At 45.3% G+C, this 14,378-nt stretch overlaps 1 long non-coding RNA gene across 1 annotated transcript in view; it reads left to right on the top strand.

Moving 5' to 3' along the window:
• The first annotated feature begins 7,767 nt into the window (after positions 1-7,767).
• Positions 7,768-14,378, top strand: part of LOC128336811 (uncharacterized) — a 31,480-nt gene continuing 24,869 nt past the window's right edge. Inside the window, exon 1 of the long non-coding RNA XR_008312099.1 lies at positions 7,768-7,830. This is a non-coding gene — a long non-coding RNA (uncharacterized LOC128336811). The remainder of the gene's footprint in view (positions 7,831-14,378) is intronic.

The following is a 14,378-nucleotide window of genomic DNA, read 5'->3' as shown; positions in this document are numbered from 1 at the left end:
GAGGAAAACTTGGGTGGAACTGATTATATAGATGCAAGGTAGGAGTAAAACCTGGGTAGCCTTTCTTCCTACCTTGTTTCCACACAATCACTTCTACCCAGGTTTTCCTCTTTCCTGGATTCTCTCATTTCCTACCAGAAAATCTACTCTCAGAACACCTCAGACATTGGACCGGGTCTCACGAGCAGTGAGACCTGGTTTAGGGCGCTGAGCGGGAAGGGAGCCCTGGGCGGCTGGATCGGCCACCGACACGATGGCCAGCTCCGAGATGGAGCAGGTAGGGGTGGGGGGAGCGGGGGCCGCGCTGCCCCCGGAAGCCCCAGTATGTCCTGCGCAAGCGCGCAGGGCATACTGGGGAGACCCCCGAGCCGGGAGGCTGCTTTTAAGCCTCCCGGCCAGAGGGCTACTCACAAGCAGATAGCCCGGGTATGCAGAGCGCTCGGTCCGCAAACCTGAGCTAAGGGGCAGGCTACAGGAGTGGGTTAGCTGCTCCAGAACCACCGGGCTTGGCTGCGAGCCCAGTGGTTCTTATGATCACAAAAACTGGGCTAGGATTTTGTGATCGTAAGAATAGCCCCATTAAAAACAGCAAAACTCAGTGCCCCATGAACTTGTCGATTTGGGGATGGTTGGCACTCTATGTGCACTACACCACAACCCACTCTGGGCCACCCTGGTGCCCCCCAAGTGGAGTTATGGGGCTGTTGAAATTCCCCATTGGGGAACCACCTGACCCACTCTTCAGCCCTCCAAACCCCTTTTCTGCCCTGAATCTGCCGGAAAGACATGTCCACTTCAAAAAAGATTTAAAAAAAAAAACACCCCTTTGCCCAATTTCTTTGGAATATGGGTGGTAGCTTCCTTGCACCCATTGGGCACTGCCACCCACCACAACCCACTCTGGGCCACCCTGGTCCCCCCCCCCCGGGGAGTTATAACTAAGGCTGATGAAATCCCCATTATTCCCTATGGGGTAGAACACAAGGATGCATGAACTTCAAAAATCTTTTAAAAATCACCCCTTTGCCCAATTTCTTTGAAATATGGGTGGTAGTTTCCTTGCACCTTGCTGGGTAGGAACAGCTACCCAGGTTTTCCTCTTACCTTGCTTCCACACAACTGAAAATTGGGAGCACACTCAACTCCCAAACCTGGGCAGAACACACTTTTCAATTGTGTGAATGACCTCTATGGGTGCTTTCTTTCTCTACCCAGTGTGAGGCAGAGAAAGAGGCACCCAAACAGAGCTTGAACAAAGCATCAGCTGAGAACAGTAGAGGGAATGTGCAGACCTTCTTGCTGATAGTGGCTACGGGCAGAGGGGAGAGGGGAGGGCAAGCTCCTGGCGGCCCAGTGACAGCCATTCCCCCATGCTCCATTGTAGCCATGCACCTGGTTACAAATGGCATTAAGCCTGGCACACCCATTCAAATGCTCGTGTCTCAAAGTTTAATGGTGATAGTTCTTTACCTGCTTCAACATGAGGAAGGTGTGTTCGCCTGAAGCCACTAATGCAGGCAAACTGACAAAAACACTCGGTGCAATTGAGTATGGGGCTATTCTTACGATCACAAAAATCGGGCTAGGGAAATCCTAGCCCGATTTTTGTGATTGTAAGAACCACCGGGCTCACAGCTGAGCCCGGTGGTTCTGGAGCAGCTAACCCACTCCTGTAGCCCGCCCCTTAGCCCGGGTTTGCAGAGCGAGCGCTCCGCAAACCCAGGCTATCTGCTCGTGAGTAGCCACAGCGCGGCTCTGCGCTGTGGCTACTTGCGAGTAGACCCATGGCTGGGAGGCTTAAAAGCAGCCTCCCGGCTCGGGGGTCTCCCCAGTATGCCCTGCGTGCTTGCGCAGGGTATACTGGGGCTTCTGGGTGCCGCATGGCCCCCGAGCTCCCCAGACCCTGCCGGCTCCATTTTGGAGCCGGCCATCGTGTGGGCAGCCGATCCAGCCACCCAGGGCTCCCTGCCTGCTCGTGAGCGGGGAGAGCGGGCTTAGCCCGCTCTTCCCGCTCAGCGCCCTAAACCAGGTCTCACTGACCCTTTGAGCTCAAGACCCAAGTCCTATGGTCATCCTGCCCCCCCCCTGATTGGCCCTGGTAATGTATTCCAAATAAATTCTCTCCCCAGGAGGCTTTACAGACAGGGCTTCTACCCCAAATCTTTTGGGAATTATCTCTGGTAAGAGATACCCTTCTATTACAGCAGAGTGCACAGAATTACAACACAGTGGAGTCTGCCCAGGCATGTGTGTATGCTGAGAGTAAAAGAAACTTGGAGCCAGTTCATAGTTTCAAATCAAAATAAGGAGTCTTTATTAGTGAACTCCATTCTAGATAGTAAAGTGGAGAGATAGGATCTCTAATCTATCTAGCTAGCTGGATGCAGAGAGATTCCGCATCTCTGCACACATGGTGCAGGGAAAGAGGAGCGTGGGTGTTGCAAGGGAGAAGAAAGGGGAATGAGGAAGAGGAAGTGGCAGGATGGAAGGAAGTCCCTAAGAATAGCAATCTACACACCAAAGGGATAGTGTCAGCGCAGTAGAGAAGGGATGACCAATGTCTTGACCTCTCTAGCCCTCTGACGCACTAGTCTGTCCCCCTCTGTCATTGAGACATGAGACACAGCAAAGTCCTTCACTTCCAACAAAATCTCCTTCAGAAGAGAGTGTGTGCATTCAAACACCAGCCAAACTTACCCTGAAGTCTCTTTGAGATCCTTGGACCCACTCCACACACAAATTGGGCTTTGTTTGCTTTGCGAATTCTAGCTTATCTCAAGGTATTTCTGGGTTTTTAAAATGCTGGTTTTAAGCTACTTTTCCTGAAAATGCCAGAGCAAATAGGGAGAGGCACTGAGGCAAAATCATTAGCATGAAAAGAAGGATACTCTCTTTAGAAATGCAGATGCAGCTCTTTAGTACTTTCCTTCACCATTGGCTAGAAGGAAAACACAGATGCATGCCATGTGAACTTGCAAAAATAAAAACCAAGAGCAGAGGGGAGGAGCTGCTCCCCTCGATGCTGCGAGTGTAATTCAAAGTGGCTTCACTCAAGATTTACCCCGCAGCATGAAGCCATGTGCAAATAACTCCCAGGAAGTGAATGGCAACACAGAGAAAGGGGGAAAGGAAGAAGCAAATAACCAGACAATGACAGAAAGGCATTCATTGTCAAAAGTGGAAATTCAGGTTCAGCAGCAAAGCCATGAGAAAAATGTCGCCTTCCTTTTCCTCCTTTCAGGACCGTCTGCAAAAATGATTGAAAAGGGCCACCACGGTGGGGTGCCTTGAGCTCTTGGCATGTGGCCGCAGATTAAGATGGCAACAACAGAGCTAACTGCCTGGGGTTTGTTTTACGGCCGCTGGCTCTGATTTAACAACTGCCAAATCTTCCACCCAGTTCCCTTGGCACAGCATTGTGTTGATAGTCTGAAATTAATGTCAGGCATTGGCAATCAAGCCCAGAATAGCACACTGTTGGGAGATGAAGGCCAAAGGGCAGCATGATGCATCTGAAATGCAACTGCCATTCAGCATGTCCTGTGGTTCCCTTGTTATTGAAATGCTAAGTGTCTGTGACATGCTGGGGACTCACAAGGTTCAGTTTTGCAAACGGCAAACCTCCTCCATCAAATCGCTAGCTTTATCTCAATCACATGGAGCAACCACACATTGAGGCTCAGTTTAACCCCCTTTCAAAGGGGGCAGCCTCTGCATGCACCTCTGTGTGACAGCAGCATCACGTTCCCAGGCAATGCCAGCAGAAAAGAGACGTTGCATCTTGCTCAGGGTCGTACCAAGGTTGGAGTGGGTCCAGAGACAAGATTTTAAAATGGGCTCCTCACTGCCTTCCTCTCCTTCTCCCGGCCCGATGTCTCCGCATGATCCAGCCAGTGTTAAGCACTCTTACATATCAATTTCAACAGAAGTTAAAGTAAGCCTTTAACAATTAGCTGAAATAAATGGATTCTGTATGTGCTTCATTTTGACAAGCTCGTGCTTTTTGTTTCAGCAATGTGTGAGAAACATATTTTCCTAAATAATTTCCTGACTTTTAAGACATTATTTCTGAACACTGAAAAAACAGTATTTAATACACCTGCCATAAAATAAAAATAATTTTATTTTAGTGTGCTTTCACAGACTGAGGTAAAAACACATCCTGCACCTACAGTTTAAACATAAAACCTACACTAGTTACATCCCATATTTGGTTTTATAATGGCTCTACCACTTTTGAATCAGACATGAACATTCCTACAATAGCCCAATAAAAGTTTGATGACCAGAAAAGTTTCCCCCCACCCCCACTAACCCCTGCTAACTTGGCAGAGAGGCACCTTTTTAATGTGGTGATTCTCTTTATTTAGGAGGGGGAGAGTAACTGGCCCTCTCTACCCCCAGCATAGTACCTCCATCCAGTGACTGTTGCTGGTGTCTATCTTATGTGTTGTTTTTTAACTATGAGCCCTTTGGGGACAGGGGTCCATCTTATTTATTTATTATTTCTCTGTGTAAACTGCCTTGAGCCATTTTTGGAAGGGCAGTATAGAAATCAAATTAATAATAATTAATTGATTAATTGATTAATTGATTAATTAATTAACTGGGGTCTCATACTAACCAAGGAGTCAGGCTCCATGTCTCTACTCCAGGAGCCCCTGGTGGCGCAGTGGTAAAACTGCAGCCCTGTAACCATAAGGTTACAAGTTCGATCCTGACCAGGGGCTCAAGGTTGACTCAGCCTTCCATCCTTCCGAGGTCGGTAAAATGAGTACCCAGAATGTTGGAGGCAATATGCTAAATCATTGTAAACCGCTTAGAGAGCTTCCAGCTATAGAGCAGTATATAAATGTAAGTGCTATTGCTAAGTGCTATTGCCACTCATGAACACATATACACCAGCGCGCCGCTCTCACGGTGTTGGCGGCTCAATCCCCGCACGGAGCTCCCTTCCTGCGAACTGCCTCCTGGAGGACCCTAAGTGTTTCTTACAGGCAGCGAGTCCTTTTCTCTCTAGCCAAACCAGACGCACGCTGAGAGGAAGCGCCAAACTCAAAACATGACCAAGAATGAAATGCTCCCCTGCCGCCCCCAAGTGCATTAACAAGCAGGAAGCAGAAGCCAGCAAGGAAGAGTTGGCATTTGCATGCGTTGGCGGGGGGATTGATTTAGGCTCTCTGCCATCAAACGGGATCCTGCTCTGCTTGGGAGGATGATGAGGGCAGAGTTAAAGGGGAAGGTCCTTCTCTTTGCTCACACTCTGCCAGTGCCAACCCTGAAGGGATGGGAAGGGATTCAAAAGTGAAAGCGCCACTTACCTTCTCTGACTCAAAGTAGCTCTCTGACGTGCAGGCACCTGGCGCGGTTGGCAGGAGAGTGAGTGATGCAACTGAGATCCCTTCCTCGGGTAGGAAGTTGCAAGGGAGCAACAGTTGCAAGGGAACAACAGCAGGAGAGGAGGCTTGGCTTCATCTCTTACCTGTGGGCTTTGCAGAGGGATCTGGTGGGCCACAGTGGGAATCAGGATACTGGACTAGATGAGCCTTGGGCTTGATCCAGCAAGGCTCTTCATATGTCCTTATGTTCTGTCCCATGAGTTTCACAGGTGCTCCAGCAAGCATGGAAGAGTGCCGACAGCACTGCCAACAATCCAGACACTGGAGCAGCAAATCCTGGTGCTTCAGAGTCTGGGATGCTTTGGCAATGGGCATTCTTCCGCTCTTCTTGCGGGCCCAGGGACTCCAGAGCAGGGAGTACTCTCAAATGAAGGCACGGAGGCTATTTAGGATAGCAAAGAGCGAGACTGCAGAGGAAATGGAATGTGGCTGATGGCTAGGTCCCTGGAGAGGGGCTAGCCTGGGAATATAAGAACAGCCCTGCTGGATCAGGCCCAAGGCCCATCTAGTCCAATATCCTTTTTCACATAGTGGCCTACCAGATGCCTCTGGGAAGCCCACAGGAAGGACCTGAGGGCATGCCCTCTTGCAGTTACTCCCCTGCAACTGGTATTCAGAGGCACCCTGCTTCTGAGGCTGGAGGTGGTCTATAACCATTGATAGACCTCTCCTCCATGAAGTTATCCAAACCCCTCTTAAAGCCATCCAAGTTGTTGGCTGTCACCACATCTTGAAGCAGATAAAGCTTGAAAGACAGAGGAGGAAGGAGGGTTCTACATTATCTGCTCCCCTCAGATACTGAGTGAGAGGATGAGGGGTGGGGAGGGGAGATCGAGAGCAAAATGGAAACCTGAGACAGAAGCCTGCTTCATCAACTCCATCCCCACTAAGTCCTCCAGAAGTAATAAAAAAAAAATCCCATAGTAAACAAACTCTTAGCGTAGCTGAGAATATGCCCAGTGAGGTGTTTCCAAGGTGTGAAGCCCTCCCACAAATTTTGCTCATAAGAACATAAGAACAGCCCTGCTGGATCAGGCCCAAGGCCCATCTAGTCCAGCATCCTGTTTCGCACAGTGGCCCACCAGATGCCGCCGGAAGCCACAGACAGGAGTTGAGGGCGTGCCCTCTCTCCTGCCATTACTCCCCTGCAACTGGTACTCAGAGGCTCACCACATCAAAATCATGTTATTGTCTTCTGCAGTTCATCAGCATCCCTTCAGATGAGCCGGGGTCTCCAAATTCACTCACATGTTGCTTTAGGTTGAAATCTCCACTGAGTTTTTCCTCTGTGGAAATTCAGTGGCAATTACCATTACTGGGTAATTCAAAATGTGCTTACCCTTACACCAACAGAACCTGATGGCCCCTTTTCAATTTTGTACATCATCTAAAATGGGCAATGTTCTCCCTCTTCATTGCATGTTATATGAATCCAGATGAAATATGGTGCCTACGAGACTCATACTTCTCAAGGAGACTGTCTTTTCTTCATATCTTTTTCAGGTTCAGAGTATAGAGACCAAGAGTGAGATTAACTGTGCAAGTCTGTGAATATCTCTGACAGCCTTTGTGAGATGCATTTGCCTGAAGTTACGATTGTGATGGAAGAGATAATTGAGACATAAGAAGTCTCTTCAAGAAATGGAATCAGAGCTTCCAGCTGCAACAAATCTGAACTGATGTCTAGGGGCTATTTTTGTTCAGAGTGCTTTAAAAAAAAGTAACAAGAAGTTGACTGGTCCTCTGTGCTCAGCACTGCATAGACAATGGACTGTGTGGATATATATATATATACACTATGGGAAACACCTATATCGATCAGCAGCAATATAGGAAGATGCTGAAAGGCATCATCTCATACCGTGCAGGAGATGGCAAGGGTAAACGCTGACTCAATGGCACAATGGCAGTGAGCTGACGTACATCTTGTAGAGGGTGCTGCACAGAGAGATGGGGCTCCAATTACTGTGGTGAGTGGGGTCACCTTTCTTGTGGGCCAAGACAGTCATGGCCTTCTTCCAGGCTGTGGGCATGCGTCGGAAGCTGGGGGAATAACTACCATTAGGCAAGGGGAGACAGTTATCTCAGGGCCCCACTGCCTCAAAGGCCCCCCCAGAGGCACGTCACATGACTCCCTGCCCACTCGTGTTGCACCCCCTATGAATTAATATCGAGTCTCTTGGAGATTGGCAGGAGCAACAACAACAACAAATATTTACATACTGCTTTTCATAAAAAGTTTCCAAAGCAGTTTACATAGAGAAATAATAAATAAAATAAGGTGGCAGAGAGTAAAAAAAGGGTTAACTTTTCTCCCAGCCCTATTGGTTCTCCTGGCGTCTTGTGCTCCTCCCCCCGTTTGGAATTTGTATGTAACTGCAGAGCTGAGGAAGCTGGGTGTTGGGCTGGTGATCTTCCTCCAAGAACGAAAGTAAGAAGACATGTTGTAAAAATCAACCCTTTGCTGTTTGTTTTGTTTGTTTGTGATTTGTTTCCCTTGGTTAAGCTGCCATGTTGCTCACTCTCTCCCCCCACCCCCATGAACCATGTGTGTGTTGTACATGTGAGAGAAGTCTCATCCTGTGTGTGTGTGTGTGTGTAGTGTGTGTGTGTGTTGTGTGTGAGAGAGAGAGAGAGAGAGAGAGAGAGAGAGAGAATTCTTAAGCTTTAAACCAAACAAAACATTTTCAAAGTTGCCAAAACTATTCTAGTGCAAACTTGTAAGAAAACCCCTCTCCATCCCAACAGTATACCTTGTTGTGAGGAAATTAGTTAGTGCAAAAGTTTTTAAAGCTTTGAAAAGAATGGGGGGGGGGCGCGTGTTCTGACAAAATGAATCTGTTTTTGTTTTTGTTCCTTTTTATTCCCGAAGTTACACTGCTTATAGCTCTAATCTGGTCTCTGTGTGTGTTGCTTTCTCCCCCCCCCCTTAAAAATATTTATATGCTGCTTTTTTAGCAACAGAGTTCTCACAATGGCTTAAATAGCAAAATATGAGGAAATGGTTCTCTTAACATGTTTCCCCCTTTAAATATTACTATTTTATTTTATTTTGCTTTGTGCTTGTAGCATGCTTCCTCACCAAAAGTCTATTTTTCTACTGTGTACACTTGCTTCAAAATAAGGCCTTGCAAATCAGTTCACAAGAAACTCTTTATTAAATTGCATATGAAATGATTGGTTGTCTTTAAATTCTGCAAAATTGGGGTAATTCCATATATGACATTCTGCTGTCCTATTTGAAATCAAAATAGTGGCTTTTCTTTCTGTAGTGTATAGACACACTATACATTGTATATATACTGTAGTATATAGACATATACTATAGTTGCATATTTTTTTTTTCATATGATTTTCTTGCTTAAATGAAATGTACTAAATAAAAGATCAAACTGAATTGCATGCTGCTGTGATTGGGGGAAAAACACTATTTGAATGTGCTTCTGAGTACATGCTTAGGATTGGAGTGCATGTGGCTAAAAGTCGTGTGTGTGTGTGTGTGTGTGTGTGTGTATCAGAATGACACACATGCTGTTCTTCCTCCAAAGAGCTCAGGGTAGTGTACATGTTCTTCCTCCCCACTTTTATCCTCACAACAATACTGTGAGGCAGGTTTGGAGGGGAGAGAGAGTGTCTCAGCTAAAGTCCCACAGTGAGTTTCATGACTGAACGGAGGACACAAGTCCCCCAATCCTAGTCTTGACGCTCTAATCACTACACCACACTGGTTCTCAGCTGTGTGCATAGGATACAGGAGAAATCTGATGCCGGAGAAAAAGGAGATTCATTTTTAGCTGTGAGGCAAGCTAGTGGGTAGGAGAATGTTGAATACTTTTAAGAGAGCATGAAAGGGTTTCATTATCAAAATGTGGGGAGGCTGTGGGCCCAAGCCCTGGATCTTTTAAGTACCTATCAACACCTTTGTAAGGGAGAGAGGAAGACTGATAGGATTTTCCATGCAAAAGCTGGTATTAGCAGGAATGTTCTGAATTTCTTTTAAAAATAGGAAAAAATCAATCTTTCCCTGAGTGTATTTTAGAGCAAAAAGTATTGAATTCAGATAATTTAAGTGGTGGGGGGGAGGAATAAGAGAAAGAGCAGGAGGAGGAAGATAGGTGGTGTGAGGTGGGTGCAAGGCTATGTATGGCTCACCAGAGGTGCATCAGAATTTAATCTGGCCCACTACCGAATTTTAGTTTGACACCCCCTGGCATAGTGCATTTGCAAGAGAAAATCCAAGCCCCAATATTTATATGGCCAGGGGCGTATCTAGGGTAGGGCAGGCAGGGCACGTGCCCCGGGCGCCATTTGAAGGGGGCACCATTTTGTAATTTTTTTAAAAAAAAATTAAATGGCTGCTGAAAACAAAATGGTCACCGTGCATGCTCAAATGGCCTCTGTGAATCCCTAGGCCATGCCAAGCTTTGCAGATGCCATTTGAGCATGCGTGGTGGCCATTTTGTTTTTAGGCAGCCATTTTTTTAAAAAAAGATTATTTTTAAAATGGCCACCGCACATGCTCAAATGGTCCCTGCAAGGCCCTAGAGGCCAGCGGGGGGTGGGAGAACCTTTGCAGACCCCCCATGGCCTTTTGGAAGCCCTCCAAAGGGGCTACAGATTAAAAAATTTTTAAAAAATAATATAATATAAGACACTGTACACATATTCAGACTGGCACTATGTACAGAGAATCAGGGCTTGTGAATACTGAGCTGAAGCTTATGAGCTAGGATTGTATTCATTTGCTCTTACTTTGCTTCTTGTGATAAGTGAGTTAAATGTGATGTCTTAATAATATGGCTATTAATGGTGAATTTGTCTTTGAATCAGTGTGAAATCCTTAGTATTAAGGCTCGGTGGAAGTTTCTTGCTCTCTTTCTCTCATTTTAACTGTCTTTCTGAAATACTAGAATATATTCCAAGCAGTGACACAGTTTACTCTGCGTATCCTTTAATTATTTTCAGAGTATCTGGGAAAAGTCAAATTCTCCATTTATTTTTAAAACTTATGTAATGGTGAAGCTACAATGCATAGTAAAGAATTAGAGAGGCAATTTTAGTTTCCCAAGTACACCTCCACATAGTATTTGGGTATTTCATGAGCTCCAGCATACTGAAATTTGTAGTTTTCCAGCATTTTTTTTGGTTGGCTACGTCCAGTGTTAAATAGTTTTTGAAATATTAAAAGATTAATGAGCTCGACTTGTATTTTTGAGCTGATATTATGGTAAAGTTATCTGAAAGATGGGTGTGGGATGTTTGCACAGGGGGCGCAATTTCACTGCTTGCCCTAGGTGCTATTTTCCCTAGATACGCCTCTGTATATGGGGGGTGGATCTTTTATGGGGGGAATTCTTGTTGCACCCCCTGTAATTTCCTGCTGGATCTGTCCCTGTGAACTAGATTCAATGTGAACTAGATATTCACCGTATTCATAATGGGGATGTGAGTGTGAGTGCACTATATATTTTGAAGTCTGTTTGTGTATATCAGTGCCCATCTTAAAATCTTGTCTCTGGGCCCATTCCAACTTTGCTATGCCCCTGTCGGAAGCACTTGCAGGAACGGAAGATGGCAGCCAGCACCAGACAGCCTGGGTTGTGTTGCTTCAGCAGGCTGTAATGGATGCTGCCCTTTCCAAGCGCAGTGTTGGCTCTTCACAGTCTGGTGTCAGCTTCTTGTGGGGTGAAGTCTCTGGTCGGGGAGGTGTGAGTCTTGAGGTGAGGCAGCTGGGGCAGGTTGTCAGGACGCCGGGTGTCTCTCTGGTCATCTCTGTCAAAAAGATCAATCAAGTGGTGAGCTTGAGGAGAGCTGGTCCCATAGAGGAGAGCTGGTCTTGTGGTTGCAAGCATGACAGCCACAGGGTGGCTGTGAGGACAAACGTAACCATGTACACAACACTGGGCTCCTTGGAGGAAGAGCAGGGTACAAATGAAAAAAAAATTGAAATAAATAATGTATTGATTATTTATTAATACATTTATTCTAAACCTGTAGATAATTAATTAATTAATCAATTAATTTTATGTATTGATTAGCCACCTCATAAGAATTGTTCTCCGATTCCCTTCAGGCACACAGCCTCAATATTTCGTAACCCAACGCAGTGTCTGCAGTTTGTCTTGCAAATTTTTATGTCCTGTTGGCTGTGACAGCAGATTGTCACTGTATAATAAGACCATTATGTTTAATCGAGTAGTAAATGATTTAAATCAAGAATATATAGAATTACGGGGGTTTGGTGTAAGGCAAGCAGCTTCGTGGACAGTGTCGCTGCTCATGGGAGACTCTTTTAGAGATGGGCAATAAAATAATCTACCTTAATGTGCAATGCCAGTGTTCTGATTTATACTGGCTTTTAGCTACAGATTTCCTGACAAGCTTCCTCTTTCACAGCCATGTCATGCTCTGATTTATGATTTCATTTTTCCTGATATGGAAGACTATGCTAATTAATTTAAATGCTCCGGACTGGACTCTTGGTACCTCTATCTGTTCCCTTAAGGCTATGACAAACTTCCCTTTGATTTCCACATACACCAGAGCTGACATTAAACTGGCTGCAGGAAGACAAATGGGTGATGATGTCCTCCTTCTCCTCCTGCATAAAAATTTACCAGAATCGAAAGGCAACTGATAATAACATACCTTTTCCCTAGATCTATAACCTGACCTTCAGTTGTATGGCAGACACGTACGAAGAATGTGGCACATTAGGTTCTGTGTCTGAATGGATGAAAAAAGACCCTTGAAGGCATATCTCAGGCTGAAAAATAGCAGCCGCATTGAGTCTGTCTGTTACTGTTTCTGCAATAGATTATGGGAGAAAACAGCAGCAGGATATATGAGTCCAAGTCGCTCTGTTTCAAAGAATTATAGCAATGGCTTATGGATCAGTAGCTACAACAACAAACGAAGGCGGTACATTGAGTTAAAGAAAATCACTGATGCTAAAAATACTGGCTTACAAAAGAACATGCAAAAAAAAAAAAACCCTGCTGGATCAGGCCAAAGGCCATCCCGTCCAGTTACCTGCCTCATGGAGTGGCCAACCAGGTGCACCTGGGAGGACTGTGAGCAGGGAACAGAGGGTCACACTCCCATTGGTGTTTCCTTGCTCCTGCTGTTCATGGGCATGGCCCCTCCGCGCTGCACCCTGCTAACTAAGCATAAAGGCACCTTATATTTAGCAACTGGCCCTATCCAACCCCAGTACAGCATCATGGGAGAAGAGCTGGTCTTGTGGTAGCAAGCATGACTTGTCCCCTGTGCTAGGCAGGGTCTGCCCTGGTTCTGATTTGAAAGGGAGACTGCATGTGGGAGCACTCTAAAATATTCCCCTTAGGGGATGGGGCTGCTATGGGAAGATCATCTGCATGCTTGCATGCAAAAGGTTCCAAGTTCCCTCCCTGGCATCTCCAGACAGGGCTGAGAGAGACTCCCTGCCTGCCGCCTTGGAGAAGCTGCTGCCATTCTGTGTAGATGATACTAAGCTAGATGGACCAATGGTCTGACTTGGTATATGGTAGCTTCGTATATATGTATGTGCCCCTCCAGTGACTGTTGCTGGTGTCTGTTTTATGTTTCCTCTAGAGCCCTTTGGGGCAAGGAATCATTTTTCAAATTTATGTATCCATGTAAACCACTTTGAGCACTTTGGTTGAAAGCAGTATATAAATATTCAGAGGAGGATGTGGTGCTACTGCTTCTGCAGCACTCACCAGCCCATCAGCACTCGGAGTGACAGTGGGAGGGTGTTTTGTGTGAGTGACGCTGTGCATCTTTATCAGAATCCTTTAATATCTTCTATACTGTGCTGGATATATATATATATATATATATATATATATATATATATATATATATATATATATATATCTGTCCTGTTTCATTTTATTTCTGGATTATATTTACTGTTTTACATTGTGATTCAGGAAACAGATGGTGCTTGTCCCAAAGGGCTGTGGGTTCAGAAAATGCCTGCACCAGTTCCCCAGCAAAACCCCAAACTGCTGCTGTTCAGCTTTAGTTACACACATGCATTACAGACTCAGGAAAAACAATAAGGGGAGAAGAAATCTGGGTTTTGCAGCCAACCTGGCAAACGGCATGTGACTCAGGTTACAGCTGCTTGGAAGAGTAGACTGCCAATGGTCCCTTACCAATGCCCCGTGTCTGCCAAGCAATTTCTCTGTTTTACACAATAGAACAGCATGACTCAGAACACCAGCTTTTCCTAGAACTGGAAAGGTGGAGTATACATTTATAAAATGTCACAGAATACTGTTTGCATCCCTGGCCATTCTTGGCAGGAATTTTCCTTTGCACCAAGCAATAGCATGATGCTGTTTATTTTATTTTATTTTATTTTATTTAGTGCATTTATATACCACCCTTTACAAAAGGTCCTTGGGTGGTTCTTCATTAAAGTCACTGATTTATGTCTCTTCTCCCAACACCTCTTCTGAATTACACTGAAGAAGAATCTAGGGATATTCATACATACACACATTCATTCATTCATTTGATTTCTATAATGCCCTTCCAAAAATGGCTCAGGGCAGTTTACACAGTAAATAGGATATGCAGATACCTGCATAAGCTTGCTTCATTATCTTTATTATTCTTTTTCTATATAAACTGCTTTGAGAACTTGTCAAAAAGTGGTATATAAATAGTAATTAGTAGTAGTAGTAGTAGTAGTAGTAGTAGTAGTAGTAGTAGTAGTGGCTTGCATAAAGTGCAAAGTTCTGGGCACATTGCCATGAAATGTGTGTGCCGTTTCACAAGAGCATTATTTGTGCAAATGCAACAAGACGTTCATGTAAGAACTAATCTGCCTACTTCCTTTCACTATAATCTTAATTGATAATAACCATCCTCACAAGTTAGCCCACTTCTGCCTGAAATGTTCATGCATCTACCATCTTGAAATGGGGTGGATGACATCTTCAAAAACTTAGCCATTGAGGTGTCCCT

This window comes from Hemicordylus capensis, chromosome 1, assembly GCF_027244095.1.
Source record: "Hemicordylus capensis ecotype Gifberg chromosome 1, rHemCap1.1.pri, whole genome shotgun sequence".
Lineage (NCBI taxonomy): Eukaryota > Metazoa > Chordata > Lepidosauria > Squamata > Cordylidae > Hemicordylus > Hemicordylus capensis.
This window is presented reverse-complemented; position numbering and strand designations above follow the sequence as displayed.